At 37.0% G+C, this 20,887-nt stretch overlaps 1 pseudogene; it reads right to left on the bottom strand.

Annotated features, from left to right (window-relative positions):
• The window catches only part of LOC113066846 (liprin-beta-2-like), a 41,882-nt pseudogene that overhangs the window by 11,220 nt on the left and 9,775 nt on the right, over positions 1 to 20,887 (bottom strand).

The following is a 20,887-nucleotide window of genomic DNA, read 5'->3' as shown; positions in this document are numbered from 1 at the left end:
TCCACACTGTAGCTTTCCAGCTAGCTAAATCAAGACAACAGATTTCAGACTCCCGCATTACGTCTTCTTGAAGAGATTACATCATCCCTATCAGAACTTTGAGACTGGCTAAAACATCTTTGTATGCAGATTCCTTACACCCGTGTCCAAACCTTGTAAATGCTCAAATGTTAGCACATAGCAAGACCCATGACCCTCCTTTTATTTCTGTGCCGCACCACAAATAAACATTCACTCATCAGCCATTGTTTAGTCAAAAATGAGAGAATGTTGTGTGGGTAGTAACAGGCAAACATGACTAAATTAGGGAAGAACTATTTGTAGTATTTCATTACAGGCTATAGAAGACAATAAGACATGATGAAACGTACATAAAAAATGTGCTGTATGTACAAATATAGTGTGTTAATCTGTTAACATTCCTATACCGAACTGTTCAACCCTTGTTCCCAAGATGGACGGACCTACCAATCTACCAGAGAAAGAAGTCATACGAACCCACACTAATGTGCAAGTAGTCACACAAACAGATGGATGATCTATAGTAGCCCATCCACGTATACAGTTTTTCTACACTGCTCACTTCCACATAATGTGGTTTAAAAGATTGCCGCTAGACCATGTGGAGATCTATCCTTGGCTAAAGCTCTCAAAGCTAAAGCAATTGCAAGCCATCTAAACGGGTGACCATTAACAACTGGGGATCATGAAGCTCAACGATTATCGTAAAATATTTAGTGATTAGCTTGTCAACAACTGACTGAATACCAATCAGTGATGTAAAACGGGTGTCTAATCTCGCTCTTGGAGGGCCACCTTCCTGCAAAGTTTACATCCAGAACATCTCCCTGACAGTTTTGAGTGGTCCTCAAAAGTTTGATTATGTGGTATAGGTTTGTTTAATTGGGGTTGTTGCTAATCTATATAGGATAGTGGCCCGGATTGGATAGCCCTGACTTTAAACAAATCTAGATGGAAGAGGGTTCAAGAGGCACAAGTACTGGGAGCTCAGAGAGGCGAAAACAACCAAAGGAGAGGACATTTTCATGGACCTATGACAAAGCTTGGAAAATATAGACTTCCTGAGCAGAGGTGGAAGTATTATGAAATAAATCTGTCTTAAATGGCACTCAAGATGCAAAATTCAAGTTGTCTTCATTTTTGGGTATCCCTATAGTCCACATGACTGTAGGGTGTCCCATTTTATGATTCAGAAGGGTACTCCCCATGTGTCATCAGCAGATCTTGAAGGAAGCTAAAGTCGTCAGTTATCCAGCAACATTACGTCATGTGAACTCAAAGGACCGTAAGGACTGAGGGTGCCATTTTGGGACAGGGCCATCATCGCCCTGTCCCTTGTGTCATATTCCTCATGGACGACAAAAAGGGATAAGGAGGGGGAGCAAGGTTAAGCACCTGAGCTGTCCGACAGCACTTCTCCCAATGCTGTCGTTCTACCTGAGTGTGCTCGACCGTGAGCTTCAGTGTAGAAAGCTTGGTCATGAGCGACTGGTAACAGACATGGAGAGAATAGGTGATAGAAAGCTGGAGGAAGAGAAAGCCAGAGGGATGTTCATTATGCTAAGAGCTTAAGAGACTCTGAGAGTGCAGTGAACAATTGAATAAAAAGTATGTATAGAACAGTTATGGGATCAGAGAAAGAAATTGCATTGAAAAGAGTCTGCATTTAGGGTTAAGCCAATATATGGCTAAAGAGACTGTTAGTAAATGCTGATGGGGCAGTTAAAGTTCGTAATGAACAATACAGAACGACAAGATACTAGACTGAAAGCTAATAGGAGTCCAGATTAAATATGCATTACCTTAGTGGCTTTGAGCTTCCTTTCATATTGTGATTTCTCACCCTCCAGTTCTTCAACTTTGATCTTAAGAAGGTGAAGCTCTTGTAACAAAGCCTGATGAAAAAAAAAAAGAAATAAAAAAGAACAAATTACACATCACCTTGCAGTGGCAAACATCCAACCATTCTGGCAACTGCTCCTGGAAAAAACATGCTTCTGTCTAAGGTACAGTTCTCCTAAATTGACCTTGCAGAAAAATAAAACCCTGAGACTTTCTTGTGCATGTGGAAAAATGTTCTTGTGGGCACTCGAAAGTTCTAGGGGCTTTTCCCCTGCAAATTCCACTTCAGGGGTTCCATGTTAAGGCCATTCATATCAATACAAAGGAATTCGGAAGAAAAGGTTTGGACTGACCCATAAAACCCACACCACACAAGAAAGCTCTGTAGATTCCTGGTAAACCTTATTAGTTTATTAAAAAAGATAACTTGGGACATCAAAAACTGCCCTAACTGATCAAGGAAAAGAATCTATTAGTCACCACTAAGCCCACAACCCTCCTGGAAGCTCTCTGGATCTACTCAGAAACGGTTAGCGTTAGTGAATTTCCTTCATGCAGCTTTACACCCAAAATAAATCATGACATTCTGTCATCAGAACACACTGCAAACACCAGTAACCATGAGATTCCCACAATGGAGCCCACAGACAAATTGGATTCACTGTAAGAAGAGGCAGTTAGTAGCAATTCCTGTTGCCAAGTGTCCAAAAGTGAGATGGGGGGAATGGTTATTTTTTAGGGTAAAGCAAGGAGGTAAAAAGGGGGTCTTGAAGTAAATCCACCACATAATGAGGATCTGCCTACATTCTCTCCTCCACTTCTACAGTGGCAGCTGCATTCCTCAGCATCAGAGGCACCAAGGCCCACATCGGGGCTCTGGTCGAGAGCCTCGCGTGTGCCATTCTCGCCCAGGCTCTCCCGAGCTCGCTGCTCCTGGATGCGATTGCTGATTTCCTCCTGGAATTTACACATCTGCTCCTGTAGTTCACTAATTAGATTAACCACACTCTGAGAGAGCAAAAACAAGAAAGCCAGAAAAAAGGAAAACAGTGATCAGATTTGGAAACACAGTTACACATAGACATAGACGGTTTTATGAATAATCGGAGTTCTCTGAATAGGCATATTCATTTTTGGCTTTGTGGACTTTAGGGTTTAGAATCTAATAAGTCACATTTCCACTCCAGAGGTTGGTTCGGGCTCAGTTTTATCTAGCGTTTGGCCCGGCGGACTTTCAGAAAACTAAAAAAAAAAAAAAAAAATCTGTCCACAACTAATCCCCAATAGTGTTTATACACATACCTTCTATGTTTTCAGCATTTTTTTGTTGTATTATGCTTGAAATAACATTTTTCTGCATATATTAGTAAAGGTGGTGAAGGGACCTGCATTGTGACCTACTCTTTGCCGGTAAAAGTTTTTTTACTGACCTTTTTTTAAATTTAAAGAAGGGTCTATATCATGTCTATATAAATTGCACGACTTCAGCTTGTCCAAAATGCTGCAGCCAGACTTCTTTTAAACTGTCGTAAACATGAACACATAACCCCAATTCTTAGATCCCTTCACTGGTTGCCAATGGTCTTTGTCTGGTCTATTTATTTATGTATGTGTAATATTCTTGCTCTTATGTAAAGCACTTTGGTCAGCCAGGAGGCTGTTGTAAATGCGCTATACAAATAAATTGAACTTGAACTTGAACTTGAACTATATGAGGACAAGATTTTCTGGGAACCAAGATACTGCATTTCAGAGGACAAAATACATTTTGGGCATCTGTGATACCTAATCTGTGACGTATGATGGTACAATGCACCAATTACAAGATATTATTTTAGCAAGAAGCATGTTAATGTTCAGTTTGTTTTTCACTTGTGCACAAGAGAATGATTAGTCAAGCTAATCTTAGCTATTCTGACAGAAATGCAAAGGCTGTCAGCCAGAGGAAGTTTCATATGATATTCCCCGCTGATGCTAAAGCTGATGATAAGGCACACATTCCACGCTTATATATAGCTCTATGCTAAAGGTGAGTGGGGGAGAAGTGTTTTGCGCATGTTGTATGTTCAAAGTGAATTTCTGCCATTCCGTCCTGTTGAATGGAGCCTTGCAGCTGTCACCCTTGAGGCCAGTGTTTGTTGATGCAACAAATGCAAGGAGAGCTCGGTTACCACAGAACGGAGAGTGTGCAATGACACTATGGATTTATGAGAAGAAAAAAAAATTATATAAGAAAGAATGATTTTCTTAGATTCACTTCGTAAACCCACAAATTCCTTCGCTTGTTGCTTAATTTCTAAACATGAATGATACTCATTGCAGATGTGCGTTAAAAAGCGTGTGCATGTTGTGTACAGCTGAACACTCCTCAAGACAAGCACTGAGCACTTCTGGCGTCTGTCATTTTGTGTTCATCAAGCTGCCTGTCACTATCTCCCATTTAGGCCCATCACATGCTTTAGTGTCTCTAATGATTAGCATCTTCGCTTATCAGCACGCTGCCTTTTTGGCACTGGGAACATTTGTGGGACATGGGGTTTGAATGTGTGTGTGTAATTGTCTCCGTGTGTATACATATCCGAAAATCACGTTTCGTTAAGCACACAGTCAGTGTGGAAAGACTGAGTCTCTGTGATAGCCCGATTCAAACGAATGTCAAAGACATACAGTAACAATGAGACGTCTATGGCTCAGAGTCAAACTCCTTCCTGTTTTTGGTCTCTTTGAGTCCTTGGTATACTTTTCTGAAATCAAACACCAGGATAATGTTCACATACTAATTGAGAAATTTGAAAAGCCATTTTTTCTAATGACTTCCAATGAAGCTGATGAAACATTTTGAGTCTATGATACCAAAGCAAATAAATATTCAATGTGAAATTTCCCATGACTTTAAGCTTGTCAATAATAATGGCTCTTCAAGGCTTTGAAATCGCTGATATTTCCAGGTTTTCGCATGGCTGTGGTAAACCCGTTCCATCTTTAGACAGAAAGCCAGAGATTTAATATGTTCAAGAAAAATAAAGCACAGAAAAGATGCTCCTTAAAGTTTTATGGTATTTTTCTGAGTCTGTTTAGACTGTTGACTCTGCACAAAGTATGTAACACTGCAAGTTTGATAAGTAATTAGGTGTTAAGAGTTGATAAATCTACAGGATCTACATATACTCACCACGACATAAACATGCCACCATGACTTCCCTGTCCCCTAGTTATCTTTCCACATGCCAAGTGGAAACATCAGATTAAATATCAGCTCAAAAGCATGTTTACTGATCTTGTATTTCAACATGACACTCTTGGTAACCACAATAGTGTGTCTGATATCAGTTTCTATTCTATTATAACCATACACTTTTTTTATTACTATACCTCTAAATGTATTTAACAACACATATACTGACACGGCTGCTTCCTGTGTGTGTGGTTTCAATTGAATTAGAGGCAACAGGTGGACAACAAAGACATAGGCATGCTCAAAAATACCTAAATAGCATCTAGTCAACCGAAATCATTCCTAGTCAACAAATCTAAAAAAGTACTACAAATGCAAATATTAGCATTTATCAGTATTATTTTATGAGCTGTCAAACAATTCTAGGAAGCAAAGGCATTGATAATAAAATAGAAAAGATGTATAAATTATACTCTATAAACAAACAAATTGAACATTCATTTTGATATACATATTTAAATATATATTAAATATACATAACTTAATATAGTTTAGAACAAACTGTTGTTATTTTTACTAAAATAAAATAAAAGTTTTCTGTCATTTTAATAAATCTGAAAAATAATTATTGTTAAAATGAAATTTAAATTAAAAAATACAACTGTTTTCTGTAATTTAAATTATGTAGAAATAAAGCAATTATTAGATGAAAAATTTAAGCTCAAAGTAATGAATTAGCAAAAGCACATAACATTACTCAAATCTAAAACATTATGTCAATATAAAATAAATACAAAAACTAAAAATAGAAAACTGGGAGGCCAAATAAAAAAATAAAAATTTTATTAATATAAATTATTTTTTGCTGTGATAATAAAATTGCCATTGAGAATCATGAAAACAATGTATTGGTATTTTGGTTACTGATATTTTGACATCCCTGCAAGACAGACTACACATATAGAGGAAGTAAACAGCCATTATTTAGAAAACTACAATACTATGACATTAATCCAATACCATCTCTTAACAGATGAACCCATTGCCCCGTATGAACTGACAGACTGATACAGTACCTCAGCTTTATTATGTTTCTCCTGTTCATCATTGTGGTTGTGTTCCTCCTCCATGCCGACTAGCTTGAGTTTCAGATAGGAAACTTCATCCACGAGTTCCAGTTTCTGTGTCTCCAGTGAGGTTCGTCTAAGGAGCTCCTAAAGCACATGCACACACGTTAGCGAACACATGGTGACACACACAAACACACCCACACATTTGTACTGTATACAGTAACAATCACACGGCACACAGGCGCTTCTTGCTGCTCCACTGGCCAAGTTCTCTCGCAGTAATGCTTAGGCTGAAGCCAAGCGCCACTAAATATACTCAAGCACGCTATTTTTACTTCCTCTGCCCCTGTATGTGAGAAAGTCAGGAGGGCCAAAAGAGGGAAACTTTGTTTGATACTACCGGCTAAATCAAGCAGGACACTGAGAACCTTTGCGAACCAGTTTTTAAAAAGGGCATAAATTGCCTTGTGCACATAAGAAAACCTAGTTCTAGTTATGCCTCATACTTTGACCAGAATTACCCTCAAACACACTGCCAATTAAAAAATAAAAATAAGCGCAATCACTTCCTCTTTCACCTGAAGTACTTCCTCCTTGTAGTTTCTTAATCAGAACGCTAAAGTCCCTTGTCTTTATTGGAAAGCTCAGATGGTGTGCTCATACTTAGTTTAATCTAGAAGCATGTCAAGTGAGTCCCAGAAAGTGATTCTGGGTAAAGACCATGAATAAAGACCTTGGTATATTGATGATATCTTCTGTAAATTACATTGGACATGAGTCACATTCAGCCATCGACATCACAGTCCTGATGGGGGGAAGATGGGGAGGGGGGTCATGCCCTAATGGTGTTTAGAGAGTCAAAGGTTGCGGGTTCGAGTCTCATGCTGGCAGGGATCTTCAGGCTTATTTGAAAACGAAATGGTCTGTTTGTTGGAGCAGGGTTAGAACTAAACTCTGCAGGCCTCTGGCCCTCCAGGAACTGAGTTTGAAATCATGGTGTACAGCAGTGGTTTTCCAGCTTTTCTACCCCAAAGTCCCTAATTGGCCACAATAAAAAAGGTAAAAGGCACCACAACTTTTCAAATTGTTTCTAATTTACTGGATAAGAATTACATTACAAGAATACATTGCTAGAGTATACTAGGACACTCTACCTAAAAATTTTAATTGACTCAATAAAAATTTAAAAGTTTACATATTACACTTATATATTATTGCTCTTTTGTTTGTTTTGATTGTTTCTATTGTCCTCGCTTTGGTTAAAAATGTCTGCTAAATGATTACATGTAATTAAATGTAATGTAAATGTATTTAAATGCTTTGAATTAATTAAAAAAAATATTTATAAAATGAACTAAAACACCCATGTAAATGAGAGTAATCAATTACTATAAATGACATGACTTTTTTAATAATTAAGCTCTTTTTATTTTTTTAAGAACAGCTGGAAAAGATTAAGCTGTAGCAACCAGAGAGGCTCACACTTTTTGAAGTTGAACCCCTATTACCTACTATAAATTATTATTTAAAATATACTTCAATTTAATGTGAACTAATGTGAATTTGCATTATTGGATTTTTCCATTTGATCCATATATTTTCATAATAAAAATACCCATATTTCAATCGTAATAAACACTTTTTCTCTCACTTTCTGTATCTGTTATATGTGGAAGGCATTCCGGCGGATGACGCAGGACATATGTACAGCGCACGTCTCTGAGATATGCTAGTCTAGCCAGTTTTTCTATAGGAGCAAAGGATCCTTACTATAGGAAAGGAAAACCTTTCCTATAGTAATTAATATTATATATATATATATATATATATATATATATATATATATATATAATTAATATTATATATATATATATATATATATATAGTTCAACAGAAACACCCGCTGACTGCAATGATAGAGCTTGGAATAGCCAGGAATATTTTGAAAGAAGAAAGTCATATACACCTAGGATGACTCGAGGGCGAGTAAAACACAGACTTATTTTTTTATTTTTGGTTGAACTAACCCTTTAAATTATCCATAATCAGATAAAGGACTGTTGGTAAGATAGGGATGCACATTAAAAAGAGTCCAACGCGTATACACCTGGGTATCTTTTTAACATGTAGCGGTTTCTTAGAATAAAGGCTTTTTTCCTTACTGACAATGTCAATGTGATTTTTTTGGTTGTGCAACAGTATCCACCTATTATAAAGAACCATGGTATTTAAGAAAACTGCCATGACTAAGCTGAGAGTTTACTTGCCCTATCAATCAATGAAAACATGAGGGCCCTCTCTATCTCTCCATCTCTAGCATTTGTTGACACAGCCGTCCTGTTATGGAATCCTGAACATGATCCTTGGCAAAGTGGCCAATTCTCACTAATACAACCTTAAAGTTGTATGAAACTGAACTGAATTGGTACGTCAAACAATTATAGGATTAGATCATATAAAATAAGTTAATATTTTTTTTTATGCGTTATGTATCGAAATAAACAATATAAAAATATATACTTTAATATTAAATTATTTGCTATTATTATTATTATTGTGTTATATATATATATATATATATTTTTTTTTTTTTTTTTTTTTTTAAGAATTATTAAATAATTTACCGGCAGAATTCCAGAGACTTTTCAAGGTGTTTATCACCTTGTGGGTGTTTTCAAACTGCTAGGTGTTTCTAAATCATGCAATCTAAATGATCCCAACCCCACTGCTAAACCTAACGTCACTATGACATCAACCAATCAGGTATCATGGTGTAAAAACACCCTGATCTGGTAACTCCCATTACTTTCCTGCAGAGACCTATACTTGGAATTCCAAGGAAATAAAAGTGACGTGCATAAAATATTAATCATTTAACCTTTTGTAAACATTGTCACAATGACTCAAGTCCTTTCTGTCTGAGTAAGTCTGTGCGTTTTTTTTTTCAACATTAAAATCCTCCTCACAAATAAGCATATATTTATTTCTGTGGTTTCACTTGGCAATGCTAAAGGAACATAGCCGTTTCAAAATCATTTCTCAAATCAAAGGAACACTTGCCAGCAAAAACTAACCCAGTGACTAAACGAGTGTGATTATAGATCCAGCAGTTTATCCAGTTAATCACACGATAAACAGTAAAACACACAAAAACATGCACAGTTATCATATTTTATGATAATAACATCCACACAAACAAACAACTAACTTTGTAGAGACAAACGTGGATGTGAAGTTCTGAGGGTGTGATTATGCCAGCACGGAGCAAAAAACTGGTAACCCACATTCATAAATCTAGTACACTGAGTCAAGTCTACACAATTAAATCTGAAACTGATGTAAAAATTACTCAAGTTACTCAAGTTTCAGGTAGTAAACAATGTTTTACAAACATTCAATTCTTCAAACCACAATTCTGCTTAAAACTTGATGTAAATGACAGCAAGTATGTGGTCTTACCTGTTGAAGCATTTGCTCAGTAGAAATGAGTTTGTGGTGGTGTTCTTCCAGGGAACTTTCCAGATCTCTGATCTTTTCCCCTTGAGCTTCAACCTGGTCAGTGAGAACACTCACCTAAAACCAACAGACAGCACAAAACGTTCACTCAGGCTAACCCGAAACCTGCCCAGAGTTTCTCTGTCATTTCCTCTGACAGATATGCTAACGATGATTGCAACACACATGCAAACCCAAAGTCTAAACAGCAGAGGGATGTAGTCCTTCAAATGTGTACATTTGAGTTAAAAACGCCCATTCCTTAGCTCTGAGACACTTCCATGCTAACATGTGAGTCTGCTTGAGATTCAGTTGTTTTAAAAGTGTCCTTTTGTTCAACACCAACTGAAGGACTACCAACCAGCAGGACAGGTAAAAGGAGAAGAACAACACCTCGAGGGCATTAGGAGCCAATCATGTTCAGCAGTGTTTTAGACAATCCACCAATCAGAGCACAGGAGGGGAGGGACTATGGAGAAGGGCAACTTTTGTAACACTTGTTGCAGAGTTAAAAGACCTAACTTCTTAAAGGGGAAGTGCTTCACTTTTTTATGTTAAAATACTTTCTATCACCTCTGTTTAATATTCAAAGACAGCCACAAGTAAGCCTTTGATACTCAGTACTGATTACAAATCAACGCCAGGTTTGTTTGAGTGGAAATTGCTAAATTAGGCATTTTATTGTCCACCAAATAAAGATTATAAGTCAGATTGCTTAGAAAAATACTCTCAGACCTCTCATAGAATTTTATAGACTCAGAGATGAGTTACTTTCACCTTTCAACCCAAAGAAAAAAATAAGAAGAAACATAGTTATTAAATTTGAAGATTTGAGAATTCTGGGAATGTCAGTTTACAGTTTTTCCCTGTAAATGTTTCGCTTTTAAACCATTTAACAGGTTTGTACAGTTTTTTACCGTTAAAATCACAGTCATTTTTTACAGTGTAGAAACCATCTGGAATACCCAAGAAAATTACCCAGAACCACCTAACAATGCCCTAGCAACCATATAGAATAACCTAGTGACTAACTACATGCCCAAAAAACCACCTAGCAATGCCCTAACTACACAGAAGCCTTAGAAACCCCCAAAGCAGTGCCCTAGAAACCACCTAGAAGACATTCAGTATAGAAATAATATAATCTGTGACATTTGTATGACATAAAATAACTGAATGATATGTTTACTGTTAAATCAGAATGTCTGCATTGGAAAAATCTCTCTTAAATGAACACAAAGAAGCTTGCAAGCTTACAGTAAACATATACCGTTCTAAAGCTGATAATGGCTTAACTCTCACTGTGATGTCCACCATTGCTGCTTGGTAAAATGTCAAGTAACACCAACCCCCTAACCTGTCCACAGATTGTCCCATAGCTATGTGATCTACAACATCCCATTGTGCATTAGACAGGCAGCTGTGTCACCCTGGGCTGCAGCGCGTCAGCGTCACATGCCTCTCCGTTCACAGAGACACCACAGTCCCCCGGTTTGACCCTGTGAGGTTTTACAAGCATGTTGGCTAGCTGCCTTCTCATTGTTTGGACATTGTGACTATTATGCTGAGTTGAAATGCCTTGGAGGCCTAGTGAAATATCTCACCTGGAGAACCAGAGACTCTTTGTTGCCTTCTAATCTCGCCAGCCGCTCTTGATAGGTCTCATTGTTGCTTGAGCACTGGAGGTTAACCTGTGGAGACACACATGTACATGTGTTTTTACACAGAGAAGTTTTCTGGATTGTAAGCGTAATTTGATCACTTGAAGTGGCTGATTTCCTCATGAGGACCAAAATATCTTCTCAGTTTGGGTTGTTTCAGGTTATACTTGCTTTGTGGGGGACATTCAGCTCAGACTGAACCTGAATGTTTTATTGGGACATTCCATAGGTTATAATAGTTTTATAATGTACAAACTGAATCTTCTATCCCTTTACTCTACCCCTAAATTAAAATTGTACATAATTCTGTATGATTTTGTCAGCTGTTTTCTTCATGGGGACTAAAAATGTCCACACAGAGGTAAAAAAAATACTGGTAGTTCTATCCTTGTGGGAACATTTGGTCTCCATAACGTACAGAACCAGGTACACATGCACAGACAGAAACTGAAAGTCAACAGAGAGGTGTGCAAGAGGAGAAATAACCTGCTTGTCCACTTTTTGGAGAATAATTGGCTCGCTGCAAACGACAGAATAAACTTCAACAAAGAGAAATATGCAAGTAAGCCAAAAAAAATAGGTGTTGTTTTAAAGGTGTTAAATGACATGTTGGCGCCAAAAAATAATAAAAAAATAATAATAAAAATGAACTGACAGCTTTGACACCCCTTCAATAGAAACACAATAAAGTTGCTCATTACAAATTAATGAGGTAATATGCATAATGGTTGAGGGTGACAATAACAAGGGAAAAATAAACAACAGCATGTTGCATAGACCGAGACAGATATAAAGATTTTAAATTTAAATTCTATTTTTAAAATTCTATGATCAAATAAATCTTCTGTTCAGTCTTTAGACTATATCAGCAAAAAACACATCAGTAAATACAGCATGTCGCGGCGTGATAAGACACTGTCACTTGTCAGCGCTGAGCTAGCAGAGCTAGCGCTTGCCACATGGATAATCTCTGTCTTTTAAGCTTTTGCTGTGTCCAGGGCTGTCAATTTTCACAATAAAGCTGTGTACTCATGGTTCACAGGGCCGACTGCCTGGAGGAGCTACAGGGTTAAGCTTGTCTAAAGGCAGTGCTCAGTCTTCACACATGAGGCTTTCTTTGCATAAATTCAACCTGATTATTTATTTCTTGGGAAACAGGTAATGAGAAAAAATGTTTGATATCAGAAGAAAACAGTGTAATATCATTCAATGTCTTAAAGTGAGGAACTCAAAAGAACTTAAAAGTAACCATATAATTATAATTTATGGAGTGAGGAAAAGAACTACAATCCCCATAAAGCATTGCTACAGATATAATGAAATTAAAAACAATGAATAAATATATTAATTTAAAGTGCTAGTGCTTTACAGGAGTGGGTGTGGTGCTTAAGTGTTATTTTGATGTCACAGATTTGTGGAGATACACTTTGCAAAATCATGGGTAATGTAGTTTTTCACCAGGAATTCCACTACTGAACCTGATTATCTAAAAAAAAAATAATGTGGACTGATGGCTTCAACAAATGCATATACCATCGATTAATAACACAATAGTTCTGTCGTATAAGGTTTATTAGTTATCATTCAAATCAATTCCCTTATCGATAAAATGAATGGGATTTTTTACTTTTGGAAACGACTGTTGCGGTTCAGTTGCACTAGAGGCTCACAAACTACACTTCAGCTTTAACCTGGAAACCATGCAAACATCAACTGGAACATGAATTTACAACCCAAACCCACAGAATGATTTGGCTCCTTGTTTCAGATGTCCACCACATGTCCTGATCTATAGTTGATTTAACCTTTAGAGCTGAGTTCAAACAGTGAGAGTTATGATGCTCTCTAGAGCACCAATTCAATTTATTACCTCACCATAGAAATGTTCATATGCAAGACAACCCAAAAGCCCTGGAATGTCCCCCATTTTCAAGTCCCACTGCCTTCTTGCAGAACTGTAAACGCCTGGTATGACTTCAGAAGAAACTACAGTGATCATTATTACACTGTCCAAGAATTTATGTCAATATTGAGAGTTCTACAGTGCAACCCCTCCCTGCAATACATTAATGCATTTAATTCCTCTTCTAAACCACCATTTTATACTGTTACGGCTTGTGAATTTTTATTTCTGTAATTCCTTTCTTACTTTGGAATGTAATGGCTGGTTTCATTTTACATTGTGTACCTTCCTGCAATGTTACAAATATCTGCCCCATATCCGGCTTACTGCAATCCCACAATGCCTTGTAAACCACATCAACCATGGCAGGCAAGCTTTATAAAGCCTCTTGCACTTTAGGAACAGGTGTGCACATTGATGTTCATACCCTCACCATTAAATTGAATTTTACTGCTTGATTTACTTCTCCAAATGTCAAGTGTTAGTTAGTGAAAGCATTTTTGTTTGTGTTCAAGGGCATGAGATCAGAATCACTGAAGCTGGACAGGGTAAAAAGACCTTTTGTACTATTGCAAATCACAAGCTCCCGACACAATACAACTTGATGTTTTGAACGACAACAAACAGTTCTACACAAATCAAATCACCATGGACTCTCGTTTCATGCAACTGTCACCATCTAAGATTATTACAGCTAACTTTAAACTATACATTAAACAAAAAAAGAGCATTTTTTCACTTAGTTTAACTGTAATATTAATATTATGTTTTGTAATATTGTCATGGTGTTTGTAACGTTGCTATGCTGATTGTTTTGTAACTTTTTAATGGACTATTATTTTCTTGCTGGAAACTTAATTTAAAAACAATTTAAACATATCAGTATTCCATAAAAAAAAGTTTGCAATAATAACTGGTTGACCGTGCATGAGAGAAAGAGAGAAAAATGTGAGTAATAAAAGCTGAATGGAAATGTCCAAAAAAATGATAACTTTACTATACATTTCAACCTACCTTTTTAAGCCAAGTGAAATGCTTATAAAAGTCAATTTCCTCGTCCATGCTGAAGGCCCATCTTGACCCGTTGTAATGAAGGAGCGACTGCAGTGGCTGGCTGAGATATGAGCTCTCAGTGAGTGCTCTGCCTGTTTTACAGAGTCGCCTCCTTCTTCTTTTCCTCCTTATATTGGCTGCTGAAGACAGGAGGTCTTAACATGCTGAAGTAACTGCACAAGCCTTATTTCTAAAGCCAGATGTCTATCCGAGACCCCCTGAATCTGCTAGCCAGCCAGACACTTAGATGTTCAGTGTGTGTGTGTGTGTGTGTGTGTGTGTTTGTGTGTGAAAGAGAGAGAGAGAGAGAGAGAGAGAGAGAGTCAGATGCAAAACATAAATCCACAACTTCCACTCGCTGATGTTACATGCTCCAAGACAACATTCAACTCACTGTTTCACACGCAAATCTTTTTTTTTCAGTCTTTTTCTTTTTTCTTTTCGCTGCATGACACAGTGACTCTAATTAAGTTTGAGAGCAAGTCTGAAGCGAAACAAGCCAGTGTCTCTGTTTAAACACATCTAAAGAGGGAGAGTGGGACATTTAAAGTCACACTGCCTCAGTACTCTTCCATCTGTTTTCACTCAAGATTTCAACCCATTATTCCAAAGACCCTATTTCCTGTGGAAGACATTCATCTATTTCTGTGCATTTTTAGTTTTACAACCAAGCCTGCTGTCCAGTTGTATCATGAAGTCACTTTCAAACCAAGCATCGTTCTGTTGGTCTGCGCAGACATTTTTTGTGTCCAACTTAAACATGAGAGAAATCTGTGTGAGGAACTATTGCTATTACATGTAACTCCCGACTGCATGAATTCCCACAAAAATGACTGGACTCAACCTGCAAAATTTTGCAGAGCAATGGTAAATGCAAATTTTCATTTTGGGGTGGACTATCCCTTTAAGCATATACAGGCTCCAAAATGCAGTCCTGTAATAACTGAAACATTGATGCCATATTTTTATGGTGAATTTCTGACAACCACAATTATGTGTGATAAACAGTGATGATAAATCTAGACTATTTGGTCTATTAGGTCATTGTTTCGGTCTAGAGAATTGTAACTAAGTCAAGAATTAGTCTAACGGACAAATAATTCAGACAGGTTTTGTGAAATGATTCAGACCATTAAAAAAGATTTGAATGTATTAATGATTCATTCACAAATCAGACATCGGAAGGTTATTTATAAATGTGTCAAGAAGAGCCAGTGTGGACTTTTTAATTTCACCCTTTTTGTTACCAAGCTACCACGTGGCTTTAGTAGATCTGAAATATAACATAATACAATATTCTTTACAAATTCACTTTTGCCTTTCACAGAAGATAATCCTACAAGTTTGGAACAACATTAAAGTGAGTAAATGGTTAACTATACACGTTTTCCCTCAAGTAAGTGCAATTATACAAAATGCTTAAACATTCAGTATGGGCCTTGTGATGGTTACCAGGCCCGAGATTCAACCAATATGCCACAACATACCCATTACACCCTCTTTGTATTGCCTCGCATTGAGCATTTCCTGTTTGCGTCATTGGGAGTTTTGTGTACTATACAGAGCAGTAGGGATATGGTCACCCTGAGGATTGTTATCAGAACGGTTAAATACCTACAGATGAAGTCATCAAATGACACTTTGGCTATGATGCATTATCTTTTGGTGTACTTTTTTCATTCTAAGTTTTCAAAAACACATTTTTCTGAGCGAAGGTGTTTGTGATTATGTTAGCTATCAAGCATTATTAAAGGTCCCTGAGATCAAGCAGGGACGATGGTGTCTTATTAGTGTAGCATGCAACTTATCCAAAACTTTGAGAGTTCAGCTGCACCTGGCAAAGTCTCCGATCCCGACAGCTGTGAAGCTGGAGATATACCAGACACACATGTGCATGCATACACAAACAAGAGTAGACGTATTGACATGCTTAGGTCTTGGGTCAGGTCAGGAGATGAACAAGCTCTCTTATCTCGTTTCTGCAGCTGCCGCAAACATTCCTCATGTGCATATAAACATGGGACAGATATGGCGTGTAAGAACAAAGAGTAATGCAGGCCCTTTAATGTGAACGTTTCACTATCGGGACTTAATTGCATTTCCTGCAATGTTTTTATCGGCTGTAATAAGGAAGCATGACTGTTTTTAAACCCCAAAATTCCCCAATTACTTGTATTTCTATTGAAATAACTGGATTTTGTAAAAAAATTCATCAAACAATGTTAAAGGCCCTGAATAACTCAAGTTATTTTTCATTAGATTTAAAAAATGAATGTAAATAAGTATATAACAAAATGATGACAACAAAGGTGACAGCTGTGAGTAAACAGCAGTTAAGAAAGCATCTGATCATAGCGATGTGGAGATGTTTGCACCAGCTTTGTAATTCGGCACTCCGGTCAAGTTTTATTTACAGTATACAGCAATTAATACAATAGACTGCTTTAAAGCAAGCAGCTTTGTAGGATTAAACATGAATAAACATTGTAAGCATTGCTTTAAATTAGAATTATGACTTACTAGCGTAATACTAACCCTTATTACTACTTTATATTACTATAAAACTGCTCTCGAGTGTGCTCATTTTTTATGTCATTGCCAGACCAAATAGAAGAAATAAACCGGACAGGATTTCCATGTCAAAGAAAGCATGGAAACGAACCCATTACGTAATCACCACGGACCAATGATAATTCGAAGGTGATAACCTGATTTTGTTCGAAATGAAGTGACAGTAGTTTTTTCTTCATCTTTGCTTGATGTATATCAGGGCCTTTAATGTGTGCACAGCTGCAAAAACAAGGTCCTTGATTGATTCTTGAGCTCCACCAAAAGGTTGCTTATGCACTTTCTGAGATTTTCTATGTTCATTGACCAAGAAATCACCACAGGCAACTGATGAGAATCATGTGCAAGCATTTTCCATCAGGATACACAAAAAACTGACTGTTTTTGCCAATAGCAAATGCCAGCATAACAAGAAAAACACTATTATGAGAAAGCAAGTATGCATTGTCAGGCTACAGATCAAGAAAATAGTCTAGTTAGTATGAGCTGTCAGCAGAGCTGTCATCCGCAGACTTACCCTAGAGGAGAGGAAGCCGAGCTAAAGGTGACCAGATCATTTTAATGCAGAGCAAGGAGAAAGGAGAGAATGACTGCATGGAGAGGGGGATATGAAGGGAAGAGAGGGAGAGAGACAGGAAGCACAGCCTCACATGTCTCAGAGGGGATTCAAACTCTTTTACAAACATCCAAGCAACATACAATTATATGCACACAAATGCTGGGCCAGAAAACTGCCTCTGGGACACATGAGAAATTGCCCTGTTTTAGGCAAGAGTCTGTACTTAAAGGTATACAGTAGATCACTAAAGAAAAAAAAAAAAAAAAGACTCACTCACTTTGTTTCAACCCTGTAAGCTGTTATTTTTTTTTCCACTGCAACACATAAGGACATTGATTCTTCAAGCAGCTTTTAAAGATCTGATTTTAAAAAAGGAGCATAGAAATAGTTCTTAAGACTTGAGCTCACCACTTTTGGGTCAGTGAAATCATTTTTTTGAGTCAATTATTTTTAATGAATTGATCGATTAGGTTCACAGTTCTAACCTTGAGTTGCAATGGTTCTTATGTGAACAGCTCACTAGAGGGGAAGATTTTCAGTGAATAGTGATTTTAGTCATTAATGATTTCAATTTGGTCTTCACACAAAGAGATTAAATGACGGAAGAAGACTAATATAGTGCACAAGTCATATGCACACACTGTTCTTATTGTTAACTAGTAAAAAAAAATGTTTTGAAGATATATATGTTCATTTATAAATTCATTTTTGTAACTAAAAGTAAACTGAAAACATACAAATAAAAGCTAATTTAAAATAATAATTAAAACCACATTGGATATGGACCACCTTTGTGAAAGCTTTACTGTGTTTTTTTCCCCCTCCTTTGTTTATATCTTTGCCATTTTTTATTCTACTTTGTGTTCCACTGAAGAAATAAAGTCCAGGTTTGGAACAAAAAGAAGAGTGAGAAAACAATGCAAGAATTTTCATTGATGATGAATTCAATATTATAGCTGCTTATTGAATAAGGCTCGATTCGATTCTCAATTTATTTTTTATTTTTAACAAAATGAGATTTAAGATAAATTATAAATTAAATGTTTCCTTTTATTATTTCTTTGTGAAATTGAAATATAATACTATAATAATTTACTAATATAGCACTTATTGCTCTTTTGTAGGTTTTGATCACTTCTATTTGTCCTCATTTGTAAATTGCTATGGATAAAAGTGTCTGCTAAATAACAAAATTTAAATATAATATAAATATAATTAATAAAAAAAAAAAAAAAAGCCCCAAATCAAATAAGTAAAACAAATAAAATAAATCTCTTCATATAAACAAAATAAGTCTTTGTTTGTGCTCTTTCCACTTAAAATGAGAGCAACCATGCACTGCATTTTAGTCATGGTCCAAACAAACATGCTGCATTAATACAACATGAGCAATTTTTAATCTATATAAGATTATAGAATTTAGAAATTTGAAGCAAAAACAGAATGATTTTACTTCAGTTTTTGTGAAACTATACATAAAAAATATCTGCATGAAACAGAAACAGCAGACGAGCTGAAAGAGACACAGATTCACTCTCTGCCAGCAGGTGACGATTAAAGAGTTTCTGTGGTTTCCGCTGTAAACAAAACAGTGCTGCACTTATGAACTTTAATATGCCTTATACTGAGGCAAGCTGAAAATAAAAAATACCATCTAAACGTTTCTAAAGACAGTAAGTTCCCCTCAGACATATATTCATATTAACTTTCACTTTCAAGTGCCTCACCGATCCTTTCTCCAGCCACTCCATGAGGGTCTGTGCGGTGGTGCAGGGCAGCTGGGAGCGCAGTGAGTTGCAGTCCTTGTCCCTGACCTGGAGCTCCAGTGCCAGTCTCAGCTCCTCAGCCAGCTGGAGAACCGGCAGGGGCCCGGCGCTCACAGGAGAGCCCAGATCATACAGCCCATTACTGAACCCCACTGCAGCCTTGGAACCTGTGAGCAGAAATATGAAATGGACTAAATAAAATATAGAAGAGGTTAAACCTTTAGCTTAGTGGTCATATGCTCAAATGGGTGACACAGGTTCGAATCTACTGTAGCATATTTTAAAAGTCCATTCCTTTTTTTCTTATGTTTTTTATTGTACTGTATCATAATAGCAAAAATAATGAGGAAAAGATACAATCTATGGTACAGCTAGGGCAAAAAGTAACTAAAAAGAGGAAAATCAAATAGTAAGAGAGCAGGGGAGATGTACCATCACGCCATGTCATACATCATCACATCATATTAACCATCACCCCCCACACCACTGCAGCCATGTGTCGCCTCCATCATCTAACACAACAGTTCCAACCATCCCCATCTGGATACTATGGAATGAGACGAAACTAATTTACAGGAACATCTGGAAAACTTCAGGATTATATAACACTTTAAACGTGTATGATGACATCGTTCCATTTTTTAATCAATCAGAACAAAGAGACTCACAGTTGACAATGGATAAGGGCCTTGGTGTCACTCTTTTAGCTTATGCAGTTGTAGGCACATTACACAATTCCATTAGTTTACATGTCCCGTTAATGTAAGATTTGTATTGTTTCCATATATCATTACGAAGAAGATAAGTGGGTGCAGTAGCCCCTCACTGCAGAACTCAGGATTCCAGGGGGCATGGTTGGATCCACATCTGGGGGGTGGAGATTGGTAGGTTTGGGGTGGAGATGGGTGGGTTTAGGGATCAGGGGTGGAGATGGGTAGGTTTAGGTATATGTAAGGTGGGAGGAGTTGGATCTGGAACCAACCAGGGCTCCTCGATCTCGTGTTCTGCAGTGAGGATCACCTCAGTGGGTGTACTAAAGTGGTGCCAAGAGTAATGAGAACAATGCAAAGAAACGCTTCTTGTATGTATGCAAAGAATGTGAGACGAATGTACAACTGTTTATACAAATGCATAATTTGTGCATTCAGGTGCAAGTGTTTTGCTTGACTGAAGGCATGCAATGACCTCATTTGTTGCTTTAATGGATGAGTGGGGGTGTTGTGAAACAAGCTGTGCATGGAGGGATGCCCTAACGATGCAATTTCAGCTGTAAAACAAAATAAAGTTATTTACAATTATTTGATAAAAAATTACAAAATAAAGAGAGAGAGAGTGGAATATTTATTCTCGCTCAAGCTTTTGAATATCCCTTAGGATTTGATAATCAAAAATCACCTAAAATAACAAAACAAAAACAAGTTCTACTGGAAACCGGAAAGTGTATTAAATATATATATAAGGCTAGTTGTTGAATCAATTTACTATCGTTACATTACATTACATCTTTACATTTTCACATTACTACAATTTTACATTCCTACCTCATGTTTATTGCTCTTGTCATATTGCTGTATTGCTCTTGTTATGTTATGTTTAATGTGCTTTTATGTTTAAATTCCTGTTGTCATGAACGCATGCTGTATACTTGTTTTGTCAATGTCTTGCACCTAGGTCCATCAGAAATGAAAAAAAAAGTTGAGTTTATCGTAATTGAGATGTTCCAACTGTTACCAGTAGGTGGAGGCATTTCAAGAAGTTTGAGCAACTCGTATAA

This window comes from Carassius auratus, chromosome 50 (genome assembly GCF_003368295.1).
Source record: "Carassius auratus strain Wakin chromosome 50, ASM336829v1, whole genome shotgun sequence".
Taxonomy (NCBI): domain Eukaryota; kingdom Metazoa; phylum Chordata; class Actinopteri; order Cypriniformes; family Cyprinidae; genus Carassius; species Carassius auratus.
The sequence above is the reverse complement of the archived record's forward strand: the minus strand, read 5'-3'. Positions and strand labels throughout refer to the sequence as shown.